The 20,929-nt window shown below is 38.8% G+C and overlaps 1 protein-coding gene and 1 non-coding gene across 5 annotated transcripts in view; one reads left to right on the top strand and one right to left on the bottom strand.

Annotated features, from left to right (window-relative positions):
* RNGTT (RNA guanylyltransferase and 5'-phosphatase) overlaps nucleotides 1-20,929 on the bottom strand; it is a 233,765-nt gene that overhangs the window by 82,443 nt on the left and 130,393 nt on the right. The gene's annotated exons all lie outside the window — the stretch shown is intronic.
* LOC118758369 (U6 spliceosomal RNA) lies at nucleotides 10,064-10,170 on the top strand. Its single transcript, XR_004995666.2, has one exon. It is a non-coding gene; the product is annotated as a U6 spliceosomal RNA (small nuclear RNA).

Here is a 20,929-nt window from a genome sequence, read left to right as displayed (position 1 = left end):
TCATAGACAAAAATTATCAAATCTCAATAATTTCATTGTTTATAAAGGTCTATATAAATTCTACTTTAGGAGACAAGCCTCTCACCATAAGCCAGGTTTTCTTCTCAATTGCCTGCTTTGTTGTCATCACCTCAGGCTCACCATGAAACACCAAATGTGATAGCTGCTGTTTTACCTTTGCATGCCAAGTATCACACATTTCTCATGACCAGCTCTAATCCAATATTTAAAAAGGAACCAAATTCTGGGAAATGTAATAGGACAAAAATCATCTCCATATTATATTTTTAAGAGATAACCAGAATTTAACCACTTCTTACCATCACCAGTGTTACCAGTCAAGTCATAAGAACTACAATAAATTGTAGGTCAGTCCAAAGCCAGCAGCCAGGAGCTTTATCTAGAATTCCCATCCAGGAGGCAGGCGCCCAATCATTTGAGCCATCTTCCACTGCTTTTCCTAGGCACATTAGCTGCAGCTGGCTCAGAGGCGGACTAGTCAGGGTTGGAACCAGCAATCCTTTGGGACGCTGACATCACTCCTGATGGTTTTGCCTGCTGCACCACAATGCTGGCCCACTCCAATCTTAATCAATAAGAATCACAAAATTTTAAATTGCCTCTCCTTCGCCATCAACTCAGAATTCCAAATTCCTTAATGCTTACCTCCCTATTATTTATTCCAAGTATGGATTCCTTTCAACATATAATTTATTATGCCTATTTACCATCTTTCTTGACTAAAGTGTAAATGCCAAGATTCAGGGATGCCATCTCTGACAAATGTATCAATAGCCACTAAACTAGTAACTGCCCAACAGCGGGTGCCCAATATTTACCTGCTTAGTAAATAAATCAACTGGAATTCCAGAGAGAGAGAGATAAGAAAAAATAGGATAAATATTATAATTCAATAAATAACTGTAAGTAATGTTCAGAACTAATGGAAAACAATAACAGACTTTCACAAGTCCAATAAGCTACAGTTGGGGAAAAAATCTATAGATTTATCAGAATAAATCTGTAAAACACACACACACACACACACACACATACACTAAAAACAAATGGGATACTAAAAACAAGCACAAAGACAAAAAAGGTTACCATTCAGGAAACAATTACATTAACAGCTGATTTCTCAACACCAACACACTGGATAAAGCCATTTATATGCTGATGAAAAAAATAACTGTTAACTTAGAATCCAAAGCCCAATAAGTAAACGTAGAATAAAGACTGTCACTGAAACAAATAAATTTGCTACCAGCAGAAACAAAAAAAAAAAGAAATGTTAAAGGCTATATCTATGGGCAGAGTTTGGAAAATGTTAAAACATTAACTGCTGGTAGAAGTTTAGTAACTCCACATGTAAAAATTCATATTCAAAAAATCCACAGCAAAAGGTGTTGTGAATATGTAGGAAAAACTGAATATTAATACAAAGTTAACACTTTGTTATAATAATGTAATAATCATAACACTTTGCATTATACATATAAAATATGTAATTATCATATACTACAAATTACAAAGGTAATAATTTCTTACTCTACACCAAGAGATAGAAAAAACTTGCACAATGTCAGAGCAGAATGACAAGACTAATACTTCCTACAGAGGTAAAAATGTTAACTTGAGACTTACTGAATCAAACATGCATCCTAAAATTTCTAGAATAACCACCACAAAAATAAAATGTGAAACTATGGATGAAATTGAACAAGGAAAGAAATAATGAAGAAAAATACCAAAGGCAAGAAACAAGGCAGAAAGTAAATATAGAAAAATTAAGACCAAATAAAATGGCAAAAACAAATTCACACTTATAATTAAAACAAAGAAAATAGAACTCTTCCATGCAAAAAGTAAAAACTGCCAATTTTTACAAGCAGGAAATACATCCAGCTGAATATTGTTTATAAGAGATAAATCTAAAATACAAGATCACCAAAAGACCGAAAGTTCAAAAACAAAAATACATATACTACAAACACGCTTTTTCTAGGGTTTCTGCGACAAAACATCACAAGTGTACGGGTTAAACAAAAGAAATGTATCGTCTCATAGTTCTTGAGGCTGGACTTTGAAATCAAAATAAAGATAGGGCCATGATCCCTTCTAAACTTGTTGGGGGGAACTCTTTCTTGCCTCTTGCCCATACCAGTATGATTTCATCTTAACTTCCTAATTACAGCTGCAAAAACTATTTCCAAAAAGAGTCACATTCACAGGTATCAAAGGTTAAGAATATCCAATAGTGGGCCCGGCGGCGTGGCCTAGGGGATAAAGTCCTCGCCTTGAACACCCCGGGATCCCATATAGGCGCCGGTTCTAATCCCAGCAGCTCCACTTCCCATCCAGCTCCCTGCTTGTGGCCTGGGAAAGCAGGAGATGACGGCCCAAAGCTTTGGGACCCTGCACCCGCGTGGGAGACCCGGAAGAGGTTCCTGGTCCCAGCATCGGATTGGCACGTACTGGCCCGTTGCGGCTCAGTTGGGGAGTGAAACATCGGATGGAAGATCTTCCTCTCTGTCTCTCCTCCTCTCTGTATATCCAGCTTTCCAATAATAATAAAATCTTAAAAAAAAAAAAAAGAATATCCAATAGTGAGCACCAATCAACCATTACAGTGGGGAAAAATGAAAAAAAAAAGGAAGAAATAAAACACTGGCAGTTTTAACAATGTCTCCTTATGTCAGAGAATGTACTAAGAGAACAGGGGTAGTATGGTTAAGACTTTAAAGGTTATCACAGTAGTCTAGGCAATAGAAGGCTATTTTGAAATGAGACCATGTCTATGGAATAGGGAAAAGTCAACAGATTTAAGCAAGAATTAAGAAATAAATTGAACAGGATTTCACTAGAGACAGATGCAAAGACAAAAGACCCGATAAGTGAATTACAAGGTAAACAACACATTCTGTGATAGTTCACTGTGGCCACTGTCTGAGTCCAGCCATCTAATTGGGGAAATCCCCCAATACACCTCACCTGGGGTGACCTCAGATTTGACTCTTGTGTACCAGCCAGTTCAGGGTTAGATTCAGTCTGTCACCTGCACCAGCCAACACACATACTGCTGAGTGTAGCTGCCTGATCAATTCCACCCCAACCCACTATCTCTCATGAGCTGATGGGTACTGCAGCCCAACCCAGTCAGCCCACCACAGACCCAGTTCTTATGCATACCAGTGGCTGCCACAGCCTAGTCAGGGTGACCCCTAATAGCCCCTACCAGGCCTGTCTCCACCCCCACCCCCACCCCCGTTTTTGTGCATACCAGCCTCTGCTACACCCTAGCTTGGCCCAGCCGACATCCAATCTGGGTGTTGCAACTTGGTTCAACCTGAACCGGACCTCAAGTATGCAGACAGGTACTGCTATTTTGTCCAACATGGTCAGCCCCCAGCCCTGGTTCTTGTGCTCACCTGTGATGGGTACAGCCTAGCAGGGGAGTAACCATAGTTCCCCTGTCAGACATGGTCCCAGCTCCAGATCTTGCATGTGCCAGAAAATACTGCAGTCCAGTCTGATAGGACTTGCACAGAGTCTGGGCACTGGCCAGCTGATGCTATGGCCTAGGCCAGACTGGCAAACCCCCAGCACCAGCTCTCACGCTCACCACTGAAAGCAGCAGCCCTCCAGGAAATCCATGAAGTAGAGACCAGGCACCTTCCCAGCCCTGGGTCTTGCACATGCCAATGAATGCTGGGGCCAAGTATGAGATGCCCCCTGCCCCAAGCTTCAGCATTCACCACCAGATGCCACAGCCTGGCCTCACCCCAGTCTGTCCACAGTCCTACCTCTCGCTAGTGGGTGCAACAGCCTAGCACAGTCTGGCCCACACCCAGCTATCAGGGTCTCTAAGGCATCATCAAATGAGTGTCCCTCATCCCTGGGTGCTGATGTGGTTGGACAGCAAGGTGCAGCTCACTCCCACTCCTCCCCTGTGCACACAGGAGAGGAAAAAAAAAGCTGACACATTTATTCCACTCCCTTTCCTCCATACCTGAACCTCTCCACCTTAATCAGAGGCCCACACAGGCATGCATCCATCTCAATTATCTAAACAATGCTAAAAAGAAAAATTTTTTAAAAGAAGGCAAAAACTACTTCTAAGTTTCCTGGCTTGTAAAACTGAATGGACTGGGCCCGGCGGCGTGGCCTAGCGGCTAAAGTCCTCGCCTTGAACGCCCCATGTGGGATCCCGGCAGCTCCATTTCCCATCCAGCTCTCTGCTTGTGGCCTGGGAAAGCAGTCGAGGACAGCCCAGAGCACTGGGACCCTGCACCCACGTGGGAGACCTGGAAGAGGTTCCTGGTTCCCGGCTTCGGATCGGCGCGCATCGGCCGTTGCGGCTCACTTGGGGAGTGAATTATCAGATGGAAGATCTTCCTCTCTGACTCTCCTCCTCTCTGTATATCTGACTGTAATAAAATAAATAAATCTTTAAAAAAAAAACTGAATGGACTAAGTAACCTCTATATTCAAGTCATAATTATTTTGAGAAACAGTATCAATTCCTTCTTATAATCTCCACTAACTCCCTAAAGAAAGTCCTAATGTGTTAACCATTCTATCACAATCTGGCCCTAGTCTACTTTATTCAAGTCTCCCACTTGCAAAAACTCATTATTTGACAAATATTCTAAAGTGGCATGCCTTCTTTCAAATTACACTTTCTATCTTATATACTATTCCTATAAATTTACAAAGTTCTACTCAAGTGAACCATTTTTGTCCTACTACCAACAACTAAAATATTTTTCTGTATTTTGTTTTTAAATTTTATACAATAAGATGCAACATTGTCTGGTCTCTTGTAGTACTTTTTTCACTCCAACAGTAAAGCACCTGTCACACTGATAACTCTTTATTCCTATCTGTTACCCGAGTCGAGATATCCACCCTTCACATGGTGCTTATCCATCTCTTTACTCCCAGGACCTAATAATATGGTTTGCACGTAGATAGTTTTCAATAAATGTTGACTGAAAAGCAATATCAGTTATAACTAGCACTGCTACTTACAGTACTGGAAATTTAAAAATAAATGAAAGACAAGTAAGGCAGTGAATTTTTTTCATAAATTACATTCTGAAAAAGATGAATAAAGGTCTTTGTTCCTGAATAATGAATTCATGTAATTTACAGCTAATTTATTCTAAAATCCCTTGAGGCCATGCAATGTGATCTATACTTTCTACAATAAATCCTTATTCAAATGCCCAAACTACTTTTAAATCTAAATACCACATACATACATCAGCTCTCCTTATAAAAATTAAAATATCACCAAAAACAGAAAATTTGATTATATGAGTAATTCACATAATTGCAGTGTTCAGTAAAAAAATATTCTTTAATGCTAATGTGTTTTGATATAACTTATCTATTTCATACAATTAAATGAAAATCAAATGTACTTCCAAAAATGTACATAATTTAGAATACCTCTGATGACAGAAAGCCTGCTTTTGAGACCTGTAGTGGCTTCTTTTTCCAATACAAACACAAAGTAGCTTTGAGCTGTAAATACAAAAGCCTGCCAATTGACAGTGGTTTCTAATTAAAAAAATACAAAGTAATAATTTCATATAAATGTAATTGCTAACTCTGTAGTGGTTACGCTATATGCACATTTAAAAAATCTAAAGCCTAAATGGTTATTGCAGAGGGAAATGCACTTCCTACAATTGAGTATAATAGATGCCAATACAATAATTCTAAGACACTAACAACTATCGCTTAAAAAAAACTAGCTCTACCGCTATATATAACTTCCTCAAAATCTTGCATAATTGTTTTACTATCCCATTACTCAAGACTTGGAAGTCTAGTCTGCTAAGACAGCTTCTGAAGCAAAGAATAAATTGAGCTTCTTCCATACAATCTCCTCTATCCCCGCCAATATCCTCTCCCCTGAGATTAGAACTGTAATATGAGTTCCATTTTCCAAAGATAAAAGGAATGCATTTACAATGATGTACCTCCTTCTGTTTATAATAAATTACCATATTTATATTTTAAAGCTGTCATATACTAAAGGATATTAAACATCCTCTCATCAGAGTCAACTCCTTAAAATACATTAAACAATTTAGTTCAAAAAATTATAATAAAATTATATTATTAATTCTTTTATAATTATTTAATTGTAAGAGTTACTTAATATATTCCTAATTATGACTGAGAAATATAGCTTGCTAAAAAGTTCAAATTTTATTCCTTCTTTTATCTTTGAGACACAAACAAGATACTGAAATTCAGGTGTTTAGTAATGAATGTATAATAATTTCATAAACACTGTAGGCCAAATCTTAATACAGCAAGCAGAAACAAAGTGCTAATTTTAAAAATTCTACTCACAATTCTATTAAATATAAGTGACTGCACTATAGCATAATGGTTTTATTTTACTAAGGTTTAGTAATATCTTTATTAGAAACAATTGTTTCTTCAGTAAACTACTACAATGGCACAGAAAATAAATACAAATTTAGGAAGAAAACATGCCCTCATAAGGAAACAAGAATTCCCTACTTTTTCAGCAACAATCCAATATAATCAAGATCATGGACTAAAACATGTCTCTGCATTTGGTTTTATTTAGTTGTAGAAATAGCTGAATTAATATTTCAAGTTAACTTTTAGGATTTTTACAAAAACACACATTAGAGAAAACTACTGTAATGTAATCTTTATTTGCTTTAACACTGAGGTATTTTGTTTGCAAAATCAGATTGCAGTAGAAATGTTCCTCCAAAAATAGTGGTAAAAACATACACGAACCGAGAAAGATGTTTTGAAAAACGGATGAAGTCAAGTATGAAATGATATCAATACCAGGTCCAGCTAAAATGAAAATGAATTTCAATAGCTGTTAAATATTTTTTAATAATAAAAGAAGCACTTTTACATTGGGATGAGTCTACATAATTACTAACCTAAGATTATATGACTTAAGTATAAATTTAAGGAAACTTCCCAAAGGGAAAGCTTTGCTTAAAAATTAAAGACAATACATACGATCTGGATCTAAGAGCATAGTCTATACTGACAAAAAGAAAAAGAATGGGCCTGGCACAATGGCTAAATCGTCACCTTGTAAGCACCAGATCCCATATGAACGCCAGCTCATGTCCCAGCTGCTCCACTTCCCATCCAGTTCCCTGCTTGTGGTAAAGCAGCAGAGGATGGCACAAAGCCTTGGAAATCTGCACCCACCGGGAAGACCTAGAGGCTCCTGGCTCTTGGCTCTGGCCACTGCAGTCATTTTGGGAGCCAACCAGAAGATGGAAACTCTTTCTCACTGTCTCTTCTCTCTGCAAGCCATTCAGATGCTTGTGTTATGAGAGACACTGTTTCACACACTAGTTTTTGCAAAATATAGTCTTACATGGTTTCTAACATATCTTAAGTATGATGACATATCAGACACACAGGCCATTACTCTGCAGCAACACTGTAACTTGCCGCTTAAGACTGGTGTGCAGTATAGGACAGAGCGCTCAAATCTCAGCTGCTTCTGAATCAACCTCCTACTAATGGACTTGGGAAGGCAGCAGAAGGCAGTCAAGCACCTGGGCTCTTGCACTCATGTGGGAAACTTCAGCCTGACTTCAGCCTAGCCCAGCCACTGTGACCATTTAGGGAGTAAGCCAATGGATTCAAGATCTCTGTCTCTCCCTCTCACCATTTTAAATAAATAAATTTAAGTTTTAGAAACTAGAGCATACACTGTTGGAACATACAATGTTTGAACATAAAGAAAATAGTAGTTAGGTCTTTTAAAAAATCTCCTTACCCTTGCAAAGAGGTAAGTGTAATGTAATTTCTAAAACATAATTTATAAAACAAAGAACAAGGATTTTTAATAAAATCGGAAAAGGAAGGTGGGTGTTGTGGCTCAGTGGGTTAAACTGCCCACTAGGACTTGAATCTGCATTGACCCATCTGAGACTTCCCTTCCAATACAGCTTCCTGCCAAAGCTCCTAATTGGGGGAGACAGGGGAGAGGAGAAGAGGACTGTTCAGCTACGTGGGTTCCCACCAGCCACACTGGAGACCTGAACAGAGGTCTACACTCCTGCCTTCTGTCCAGCTGAACACCATCTGTTGTGGGCATCTGGTGAGTGAACAAGAAAATCCAAGATCTCTTTTCCTCTCTGTCACTCTGCCTTTCAAATACGTAAACAAAACGGAACTACTTGGAAATTAAAAATAAAATACTAAGGCCTCTAGGGAGATGATCATTTAAACACATCTCCCTTTTCAAATTCGATTCCAAATTGTAAGCTTTTCAAATCAATGACCTGTTAAGTAAAATGATGCAAAGAATTTGAGATTGCTTTCAGAAAAAATGAGTCGTAGCTTTCTTCTTCTCAGGATAGAAACGTCTGGAGATAAAGACGAAAAAATCAGCAAACTCTGAGACAAGCACAGGCCACATAAATCTGTGAAAATCCTAGATACAGTCAATATTGACCTGGTTTATATGCCTGACTTCAATCCTCTAGAAGCAAAGGTTGAACACAAGCCTGAGATGGGAGGCTACATGTACAAAGATGGAGACCCGGGGACACTTTCCCCATTTATTTAGGACTAGGAACTATGTAACTGACTCACCAGGACAAAGAACACATATTTCTGAACACATATTTTTCCGTCTTATGCAGACTACCTCTCCTATAGCACTCCTACAACCAGACCTGAGCCTCTGGGAAACTCTAGAGAAAAATAAGAACAAAATAACCCAAAAAGAGCAAAACAACCAAAAAGACAAATAGGCTCAAGAGAACTATATCTCAAAAGTTATATATCCAGGAAAGATATTTATCTGTCAGGAAACAGAAAATTATTTACAGACAGGCAAGAATCTAGATTAACAATCTACTGAGAAAAATACTCTAAAGAACAAATTAATCCAAACAAGGGGAAATGACAGGAAAAAGCTACAAGCAAAGAATCTTGTAGTACATAAGCACCACTAAGTACAATATCTCCAATTCGGTTATTTTCTCAGCTCATTCTCACTCGCTCCTCTGCCTCTCTGCTGAGTCACCAAAGGCCAAGATGCTTCCTCATCATAAGGGAGAGGAAAACAAAAAGTCCTGAGGTGATTAGTGGTTGGCAGAGTGTTTGTGAATTGTTCTGTAATAATTAAAAGCTCGTTTGGTAGGAAACTGCCACAGTTAATTCTGAAATGTGCTGTGATCATTTAAATTTCGATCTTCGGGTTAGAAAATAATTTAATGAATACATCCACAGCCTGGGACCTAGGAGCAAATATAGGAACTACGGCTCAACAAGCAAAAGCAAGGCAGTGTAGGAGACACGCCTCTCAGAGAAATTGTATTTCTGTGGAAAGGTGACTACTTCTCCAGATAGTGCCTGACCTCTGAAACTGTATGCGATCTTTTATGCACACGTGTCAATTTTAATGTCCCTGACACAGCTGAATAATGCAGAACCTCTCCCCACCTTGGGAGGGAGGGGGCAGAAGAATGCTTGGTATCCACAGCGGTAGCCACACGAGATGCCAGGGTATCATACTGGAATGCCTTCTTCAGCTCATGGCTTCACTTGTGCTAACGTGTCCACTGGAGGGCATCAGATATAGGCTCAATACTTGGGTCTTACCACCCACATGGAAGAAACAAACTGAGCACCAGCCTCCTGGCTACGGCCTGGCCCAATGCTAGCTGTTTCAGGCATTTAGCAGGTGAAACAGGACACAGAAGATCTCTTTCGTATCTTTATTTCTTTCTTTCTCTCTCTCTCTGCCTTTCAAATAAAATATAAAAAGAAGGCCCCACATAAATCATTATTTAATGTTTTCTCATTATTAGATTTAAGCTGCACAGTCATAGTCAGAATACCAGGTAACTGAAACACATGATGTCTGTTATCCTCACTGCTGACATTAATTTTGACAAACTAGCCAAGGGGTTGTCCAATTTCTGAAGAAAAAGTTACTCATTTTTCCCTTTGCAAATTGTAACCAATCTTTAAAGACACTTCACAACCATGAAAATACACTGCTTCTCAAGAATTTCTCGTGCTTGCTTCAACAGCACATATACTAAAATTGGAATGATACAGAGAAGACCAGCACGGACCCTGCACAAGCATGACATGCAAATTCATGAAGCGTTCCATATTTTAAAATAAATAATTTCTCCCCTGTATTATTCTCCATTTAATATTTTTGCTTGAACTCATCTTTACTTTGATAGTAAGAAATGTTCTAACTCCCAAGATTTTACAACTCCAAGATTCCTTCCAATTTACCAATTCAGCGTTTTAGTAAAATCCAAATCATCTCTTCTCTTTCCTTTATTATTAGTATGGACTCACAGCTTTCTCAGCATTATCAAGGTCTACAAATTATAACCATTCCTGTTACGTTCTCACTGCCCCAGAGCCAGCCAGTGGGAGATCCTTCAACTTGGTTCCCGCATCATTCTGATATGCACTACTAGACGGGTGCAGGGATGCTTTCTGACATAAAGTGCTCTTTGCTTACCTTGCATCCTTCCTACTCAAACTCAGAGTATGTGATTTATCGGATGACTTACGGTTCTTTTTATTATTAAGGAATGCTTTTGGGCATCATTCTGGGTGTTAAACGTGCTTGTTAGTGATAGGAGATCGTTGTTTCTAGGTTCTGTCAGCAGACAGGAAATATATTTAGACACATATCAGCTACTACATACACATACATACATACTGATAAATACTTCAATACATGCACATGTGTATGCCTGCATTCTTTAAATTTGTTTCACAGTGTTGGAGGAGTAGAGTGAGAGAGAGAAAGAGAGAAAGAAAGAATCTTCCTTCTATTATTTCATTGCCAAATGACTACAACAGTGTGGGCTGGACCAGGTGAAAACCAGGGGACTTGGAATTCCATCCTGCCTCTCACACTGAGTGGCAGAGTTTCAAGCACTTGGGCCATCTTCCACTGCTTTCTCAGCCACATTAGCAGGAAGCTGGAAATGGAGCAGCTGTGACTCCAAATACAGCTCATATGGGAAGTCAGCACTGTAGGCAGTACCTTAATGTACCGTGCAAAAACTGGACCCACGCATGCATTATTTTAAAACTCTTATCTAACAAAGTAATTCACTGCATATCACAATTTCTTCTGTATCTTTTTCCTTCTTAACTGAGAGTCCTAATTTCCGGCAAGATCAACAATCATTCGTTCAATCCTGTAACACTGCTGAAGCAGTTCAGAGGTGAGTGACAGATGGGTAAGTTCTGTCCCCTCCCAGGCCATACTGGAAATGAAACAGTATCAAGAATGTTGATGGTGGTAGCCATTTTAACATCAAAAATCAAGCAAGTCTTTCTCTTCAAGAATGTCTGGGTGATGAGAATATGTTCTATCTAGAAAGCAGTTGCTATGTGCCCTTTCTAAAAATGTTATTTATTTATTTATTTTTTTTTTTATTTTTTTTTTTTTTATTACAGCCAGATATACACAGAGGAGGAGAGACAGAGAGGAAGATCTTCCGTCCGATGATTCACTCCCCAAGTGAGCCGCAACGGGCCGATGCGCGCCGATCCGATGCCGGGAACCTGGAACCTCTTCCGGGTCTCCCACGTGGGTGCAGTGTCCCAAAGCATTGGGCCGTCCTCAACTGCTTTCCCAGGCCACAAGCAGGGAGCTGGATGGGAAGTGGAGCTGCCGGGATTAGAACCGGCGCCCATATGGGATCCCGGGGCTTTCAAGGCGAGGACTTTAGCCGCTAGACCATGCCTCCGGGCCCAAAATGTTATTTATTTTAAAACATGATTATCTATATGCCAAATAGTTTAGTCATTAAATGCTTCACATGATAATAGTGACTACTTTATACAGAATTGTATCTCTTATTTAATGTCTTAAAAATATGTTCTGAATGAAATATAAATGAAGCCATGCACTATTTCACTTCAAACCAGAGGCAGGCAGGGTGGAGTGCTATCGGGAGACTCTGCCCAGCAAGGTAATAGTGTTCCCCTCCTATAAATTTTATTAGCTATAATTTTGTTGACTTATTCCCTTCTTGTGTAAGAATACCTTTCCAACATTCTGACTGATATTTTATCACTGCAATCTTGCCAAGGAAATAATAACACTAATAAATAACATCTTATAAAAATTACATCTTTTTTTTTTAAATAATAACATCTTTTTAAAAACTCTAAGCAAAAGGGAAAAATCTAATCAACAGACAGGAGGATTTTTTTCCAACAAGAACCATGGCAGCAGCATCTGGTTAATTCTAAACATTTCATTATGTTTACTATTAAGTTACCATTTTTCAACTTCAAATGCTTAGACCTTAATGGCTTAACAGACCTGAGACACTTAACAGAAAAAGAAAACTAGGTGTCATTCTAGAACACAGCAACAAGTACCTACTGCAAGCACAAGGCTGGCATACTATAGTTCACCACCCAAATTTGGGCTGACACCTGTCTTTATTAATAAAGTTTCAGTTATATTCACATACAGAGCTTACTGCCATATGCTAGGGTTCATTATACAATGGAAAATGGAAACCCAGACCGCTTAGAGATTAGCAGACACTGACTCTAAACAGACATTGTCAAAGTCCTAAAATGCCATTGTGGTCTGTTCACTAAAGAGGGAATTTTAAGTACTCAGGTGAAAATGGCTCAAGTTTAATTAGGGTGAGAGTGTTGGCAAGGGGAGGGGTGTTATGGTGCTACAGTTAAAATCCTGCTTGGGATTCCCACAATCCCTAACAGAATGCACAGAATCTAGTCCTGTCTCTATTTCTAATCCAGCTTCCTGCTAATACACACTCTGAGAAGCAACAGATGACACTCCAGAACCTGGATCCAGGCTCTGCACGGTAGCCTGGCAGCTTAAGTCCTCACTTTGCACACTCCGGGATCCCATATGGGCACCAGTTCTAATTCTGGCAACCCCACTTTCCATCCCTGTTTGTGGCCTGGGAAAGCAGTCGAGGAAGGCCAAAAGCCTTGGAATTCTGCACCCATGTGAGAGACCCGGAAGAGGCTCCTGGCTCCTGGCTTCAGATCGGCACAGCTCTGGCCATTATGGCCGCTTGGGGAGTGAATCAACGGATGGAAGGTCTTCCTCTCTGTCTCTCCTCTTTGTTTATCTGCCTTTCCAATAAAAATAAATCTTAAAAAAAAAAAAAAAAAAAGAACCTGGATCCCTGTTTATCCAAGCGAGACTCCCTGGCTCCAAGCTTCAGCCTGTCCTCATCTTAAATGTTACCTCATTTGGGGAATGAATCATCTAGTGAAGGATCTCTTTCACTCCCACCCACTCTTACTCATGTACAACTCACTCGCTCCTTCCTTTCCTTTTCCTTTCTTCCTTCCTCTCCTTCTTACTCTATCTCTCCCTCTCATAAGTCAAAGAAAATAAATATAAGTGGATGATTTTTAAAAATAAGTAAGTCAAGTGAAACAGTGTGTTCACAATATATAATCTGTGGTTATTTCCCACCTACTCGATGTAGAAGCAGAAGAAAAATTCTCAGCATGTGCAAATATTTACATACTAGCTCTTTGATCTATGGAGTAGAAGTCATTATGCCAGGACAAGCCAAAATAAAACTTTAAATTTGCTCTCCTTCCTCCCCCCCACCAAAAAAAAAAAAAAAAACGAAACCAGATGCACTAAGGCATCCCCAAGAGAAGTTAAGAGATGAGTGCTACCATCAAAGACTTGGAGTGACTGTGCATTATCATAAGTTTAATAAGGTTGCTGTACCATTTGCAGGTGCTGTTCCAGATGTAATGAAACAAATCAACACGTCCTCTGAAATTTTAAAAGCAACTACCAACCACACATACTCTGTCTCTATACCAATCTGAGCTGGCATTAACTTCTGTCTGGTACAACCAGTTCATTTCTCATGCAACACTCTTCTTTTTCTTTCTAAATGTATAATCCACAGAGACAGTCATTTTTCTTAAAAAAAAAAAAAAAGTGCAAATTGGGCCTGGTGCGATAACCTTGAGGCTAAATCCTAGCCTTGCAACCACTGACATTTCACTAGCGAGCCGGTTCATGTCCCAGCTGCTCCACTTTCCATCCAGCTCCTTGCAGTCAAGGATGGCCAAAGCTGTTGGGACTCTGCAACTGCATGGAAGACCTTAAGGAGGCTCCCGACTACAGATTGGTTTAGCTCTGGCCATTGTGGCCACTTGGAGAGTGAGCCAGTGGATGGAAGATGTTTCTCATTGTTTCTCCTTCTCTCTTTCCAATAAAAAAATAAATCTTTTAAAAATAATAGTGTACATTTAATATTTAACATTTACCATGAGCCATCTAAATTTTTACATTACCACATTAAATTCCCACAAGAAGTAATTATTTGCAATACAAAGCAACAGAAACTCTAGCAACAATGCAAAATATTGAGTAAAGACAGGCAGAGCTGGAACTGAGAGCCAGATGATCAAATCTGAGAACCCATTGCTTAAGAGGATCCAAAGCATTCATCTGGTGAATGGAGGAGCTATGTTCACTTGTACATTTAAATGTTGCCATAACATTGGGTTGTTTCCATCCTTTGGCTACTGTGATTAGTGTTGCTATGAGGAACCTACTTTCATTTCTCGTGGGTATAAAACCAAACAGAGGAAATGCTGGCTCATATGGTAAATCTATCTTCAATACTCTGAAGAACTATCAAGGTTTGCCAAAGCGGCTGCACCAATGTACAATCTCAACATCAACATTTAAGGGTTTCAATTTCTCCACTGTTTCATCAACACTTGTCATTGTCTTATTAAATTTCCAAACTGGTGATCACTGACCTTCAGAATAAACCACTGACCCACAATGCTGATGACTCCTGGGGCTTAGCTTATTAGAAGGGAGGAGGGGGGGAGAGAAGATAAAATTCCTTAGACACCACAGTAAGGCAGCAGATGAGAGACAAAACCCACAGCAATGAATAACCCAGTGACTTAGTGAAGTTTGTAGGGCTTTAGTATCTAAGACCTGTCAGGACAGCCTCTCCAAAGGGAAAGACAAGTGACTTGTCTTTGCACTATCTACTAATACAGGGAGGCTTATTATGTTTTTCCAGCTTTTACAGCACATTACATCTCATTTGAAACCTGCTAGGTCACCATTTAAAAGTTAGGATCAGAGCAAGAGAAGATTCTGTGCTATGTCCAGACTGTACCATAAGCTGTTCTGCCACTCTGGGATCTTATGATTCAGTCTAACTCTTGTGAGCCTCGGCTGCTAGCAAGCTCCGGCCAGATGTCATGGCACAAATCTTCAGGATGTTCCAGTTAAAACTGTCCCATTTTCTAAAGATCATTATACTTTTGAGAAACAAACCTCAGGCTGTTACTGAGTCTCAACAAGCATTGAAGATCTATCATGGGAACCAAGCAGGCATGTGATAGTAGCCACTCACGATGAATTAGATGGCTAAAAGACTGGTTGCAGTCAATTCTGCCGGTCCTGGTTGGTTCTGCTGAGGTTTATACTGCAGCCCTAGAAACAATTTTAATACAGGCATTATCTGAAACACAAGTACCTGCTGGCCAATAGCTCTTTCTCAGATGTCTGAGCACAGAGTCCTGGCACCCCTCCTGTACCAGCCTGAAGCAAGAACATCTTATGGATGCTGCAAGGGTTCCTCCAAGTCTTCTCACTTAAGCCAACAATCGTGACTCCTCCGTTCTTCTAGTCCTAAGTAGATGCCTCCTGCAGTTCTTGGCTTCCTCTAAAAAAGTCGTGGGTCTTTTTGCTGCTTGATTTTCCTATATTAAATTCATATTGCTAAAATAGTTGCTGCTATTTCCAAACTGATACATCTATCAACATCAAACAACCATGTATGAATATAAAATCAAATAATAAATCAAGATGTTAAGTTTGACTTCAATCTCAGAGTTCCAAGAAAGCCTTGCATCTCAGCAAAATTTTAAGATGCAAAAGGCAGAACCATTTGTTCTTAAAAAAACAAAACAAAACAAAACAAAAAAAAAAACAGATTTTTAGACCACTTTTAGCAAATTTCCTGGACTAGAAACATAAACAGAAGATATATGAGCATGACAATTTTTTAAAGAATTCTTATACAAAAAAAAGATGGAATATATACAACTTTTCACTATCAAAAGTGATACTTTATGGAGCGGGCAATTTGCCTAGTGCTAAAGACTCAAGGAGTCTGCAACCCATATCCAAAAGCCTGGATTTGAATCTCTGCTCTGCTCCTGATTCTGGCTTCCTTGTAACACACACTCTGGAAGGCAGCAGCTGTTAGCTCTCCTGCCACTCACATGGGAGACATGGACTGAGTTCCCAGCTCTCAGCTTCCAACTGACCCCATTCCAGCCGTTACGGACATTTGAGGACTGACCCATTGGCAAGGTGTGTTTGCTTATGCTCTCTCTCATTTTATTTTTTTCAAACTAACACTTCAGTTAAAATCTTATGCACAAGCCTTTTTGAATTATTATTTGTCTATATGTTCCACTAATTACTTATTCTGGAGAGCCTACTATGTCCAGCCCATCTTGCTGTTGGGTACTAGAAATACAACTATGCACAAGATACACAGGAGTATCTCCTTCAACAGAATCTGAGCACATTTCCTCAGGAGATCTTTATTTATATACTCACATAAAACATACACACTAACTTACTGCTTAGTAGAAGAGCTGCACACAACTTGTTTTCCTACCAAACAGGTTAGAAAATGGCCTGCTTACTTAAAACCTAATCAAAAAGGACATTGCAGATATTTGCAATGTGATAAGCAAAAAATTAAATTTCACTGTTGTTTTAGAAGGTACATTTCTTATAAACAGGAGAAAAATTAATTCTTGTAATTCCATAGTAAATTACAGCTGTTTCATCCAAAGCACTTATATTTCCCCTTGAAAATACCAAGTATATTCTGAATCTATGACTTACAATATATTCTACTGAGATTAAATTAATAACCATGAACACTGAAATGAGAAAGGGAAATGTTTAGTGAGCTCTGTTCTGAATTTGCTTGCATTAGTGATTCAATCCCCATAACCTGATAAAGCAGTATCAGTTTTTGCATTTTTGCCAAACAGTTAACTCCTCACAACAAATTACACCTCATGATTGTGGCCATTTTACAGATGAGAAGCTTAGATGAAGAAACAGACCACATAATAGATTTTGCCCTCGATAGTCTGATCCAATAACCGTGTTCACACCTACTATACACACTATCAATGTTATTTTAAGAGACTTCCACAAAGAAAATGCATGAGGACAAGTCATAGGATTTTGTTTTGGTCTTACCCTCCGGATTTTTAAGAACTGCCAACTAATTATATAAATAAGTTAAAGATCATTTTAAAAGGAAAATGTCAACATAGAATACAATCAAATAGGAAATGATTCACATAGCTGTACTGAATATGACGCAGAAAGTAGCAGACCTGCAGCAGTGGCAGGAAAGAAGAGGAACTTGTAAATCTATCTTAATTAAAACAACAAAAATAATAGCAAACATTTAAATTCTTGCCATATGCTAGATCCTGCTCTAAATATTTCACATATATTAGCTTTTTAAGTCTTGAGGGGTTAATTTCTATTTTATTGATGATCTGATTCACGTAAGAAAGGATATGTTCAAAGTCCCAGAGGTAGTACACAGATTCAACTGGAATAGGTCTAGCTCTAGAATCTATGCTCTAAACCACCACGTCATATATATCCCAAGTCTACCCTGTAAGTCACTGACACTGAAATCAAGAGCTCATGACTTCCAGAGTGACTACATTTGTAATTCTAGTGGTTGGCAATTTTCTTGCACAGAATTATTAAAGCAAAACAGTAAAATGTTTAAAATAATAAATGATGTTAAGACAAAAATTAACTACATGTCTATAAAATTCAACACAAACTCAAAGATACACAAAAATTATTTTATGCTACAACAAATCAGTTAAAACATCTCAAACTCTTAGAAATGATAAAGAATGGAAAAAATGTTCAGATTCTAATTGCCATCACTAGGATATTTAACACATAATATCTACATGCATGGTCTAACAGCCACATACATTATTACCACTTAATCATAGCAGCTGAATAAGACTCAAGATCATAACCAGGGAGGGTGTTTAACCTGGGAGTTAAGATCAGATTCCTACATTCGACAACGGAGGAGAACTGGATTTCATTCCTGGCTCCAGCTCTACAGATTCTAGCTAACTTGCTGCTGATACAAACCCTGGGAGGCAGCAGATGAAGGCTCGGGTAGTTAGGGTGCTGTGATCCCTTGGGGAGACCTGCATTGTGTTTCCAGCTCCCAAATTTGACCCAATTTCAGTCATGACCATTGGAGGATTTGGGGGAGCATTGTCCCTCTCTGCCTCTCTTTGTTTTTCTGCCTCATAAATAGATACATTCATTCATAAATAAATAAGCAAGTTTCAGTGGGTGGGTGGGGAGAGAAGGCTCAAAATCTAAGACTTCATGGAAAAAGCCACTGCAAATATTTTTCAATATTGTATGCCTCTTAAACCTTTCAAGACATTCAATCCATTTCTGGAAGTACACATGAAAAGAAATCAACTTACTCTGTGGTATATTATTATCTTCATCACATTTTGTTATATATAACTAAAAAATTCACTACACTCCCTTCAAGTTGCTTCAATTTATTATACTTAGCGGCTATTAACCAGTATACATAAACTCATTTGTTTAGTGAAAAGTCTTACACTGGCTAACATTCTTTATATGACAAAAGGTGGTTTACTTTGTCTAACCAAATAATGCATGCTGGGTCCGGTGTGGTGGTATAGCAGCTAAAGTCCTCGCCTTGAACGCACCGGGATCTCATATGGGTGCTGGTTCTAATGCTGGCAGCCCCGCTTTCCATCCAGCTCCCTGCTTGTGGCCTGGGAAAGCAGTGGAGGATGGCCCAAACCCTTGGGACCCTGCATCCATGTGGGAGACCTAGAGGAAATTCCTGGCTCCTGCCTTAGAATCGGCACAGCACCAGCAATTGCGGTCATTTGGGGAGTGAATCATCGGACGGATCTTTCTCTCTGTCTCTCCTCCTCTCTGTATATCTGACTATGCAATAAAAATAAATACATCTTTTTTTAAAATGCATGCTTTATGTAACAGCTATTATGTTTCAAATAATTATTTTTTAAAACTGACATCCATGTTGTACAAAATATGTGCCTGCACTGATGTAGCCTGCATATTCCTATGTGTAAACTACCTTTAATGGTGATACTGATATGTTTAAACATGCACTAGAATAAAAGAAATTCAGAATTACTTCTAAAAAGACATAAACAGGACTCAAATTTTTAAAGATTATAATTAGAACAGGCTAAGAGCAAAGCAAAAACCAGAATTAAAACATGTTAAAATAACGACCTTTTGCTATATATCATCACAACATACAATTGCAAGAAAAAAATATCAGTTTTGCTACTTAGAGAAATGAACACTCTATGAACAGCCTCATATTACAATCTGTAAAAGATAAAACTGAGCAATTTTTCAAAACCCAATGATACAATCAAGAGAAACACAGAGCTTTTACCAAATGTTAATAAATGTTGCTGCAGTAGGCAAAACCAAAAGCTTTATTAATAAATTTAACAGTCTACTTTCACTAGTCCCCAAAGAATCATACTCATCCATAATTTTTAATAATTAAAAAAGTGTGCCAACTGAATTAACCATCAGTCTCCACTACTTCAGAAGCACACACTTCTGAAACTAATATCACTTCCAGCACTTCCAGAAATTGTTATCACTATTAGCACTTCCAGAAACTAATACCAAGCCTATATCCAGCTTCCCTGAGTCCTGGTGGACAGGCTCCACAGATCTGTTGCAGCACAAAACACCTGTACAGAAGACCTTTTCTCAGACAGACGGAACTGGAATTCACCATGTACTGGCAGTTATCCAACATTTATATATTCTACACTACTTTTGGAATGTACTCAATCATTTCTGTGTGTATACAGGCATTTACGTGGGGGTGCAGAGGTCTTAAAACTATCCTTTGATTAAAAAAACAAAGTAAACAAAGCTAAATACCTACTTGGGGGCTTCAAAACACTTTTAGAGTTACGTTAGAACATTTTTTCAGACTTTATCTTTATGCCAAGGCAGACCTACAGAGAGAAGGATAAACAGAAAGAGCCTCGGCCACAGGCCATTACATGAGGCCCAGAACATTTTTTGGACATTAAGTCCACACGGTAAGTTAAGTCACAAAAATTTAAGCATGTAAAATATTAAATTATCCTATTTTTTGAAAGTTGACACCTATATGCCTTAAGCATACCCTCTTTTTAACATAAAATTCCCCATGCTGCACAGCATCCCTTCTCTAGAAATCAGAAATATAAGGAGGTATGCACTGCTAAACTGTAAGAATGCTGAGGTATGCACTGATCGATAAACTATAATCTCTTTGCTAGCATTATTTATCTTTTCCTTTATTATTTCCTTGATAATTTTTTAACTTTATTCTACTAGATTAAAAGTGTAATATGTGTGTAAAGTAATATAAGGCTTTGGAAAAATAACGTAAATACTCATGTTAAAACATCTTTTATTACTATGTCAATCAGTGGATTCATCAAAGACCTCATAGTGCTTAGAGTGGCAAGATTGGCAGCGATTCATAATTGGTGAACTATCACAACCACTTGAGTAAGAACCTCAGAGCCTGCCCTACATCTGGGACCTGGGGAGGGTAGGAAATTGGGTGGGCCTTCTCCCTTAATACCTCCCCCCACCTTTTTTTTTTTAAGCTTAGGAGGTTTTATTCCAGCGGGGCAGAAATGGGACAGGGTGGTAGAACAGCGCAGCGAGGAAAACAAGGGGAGAAATGGGGTGGGGTGGAAGGAAAAGAGAGAGACAGAACAC

Source organism: Ochotona princeps, chromosome 1 (genome assembly GCF_030435755.1).
Source record: "Ochotona princeps isolate mOchPri1 chromosome 1, mOchPri1.hap1, whole genome shotgun sequence".
NCBI lineage: Eukaryota > Metazoa > Chordata > Mammalia > Lagomorpha > Ochotonidae > Ochotona > Ochotona princeps.
The sequence above is the reverse complement of the archived record's forward strand: the minus strand, read 5'-3'. Positions and strand labels throughout refer to the sequence as shown.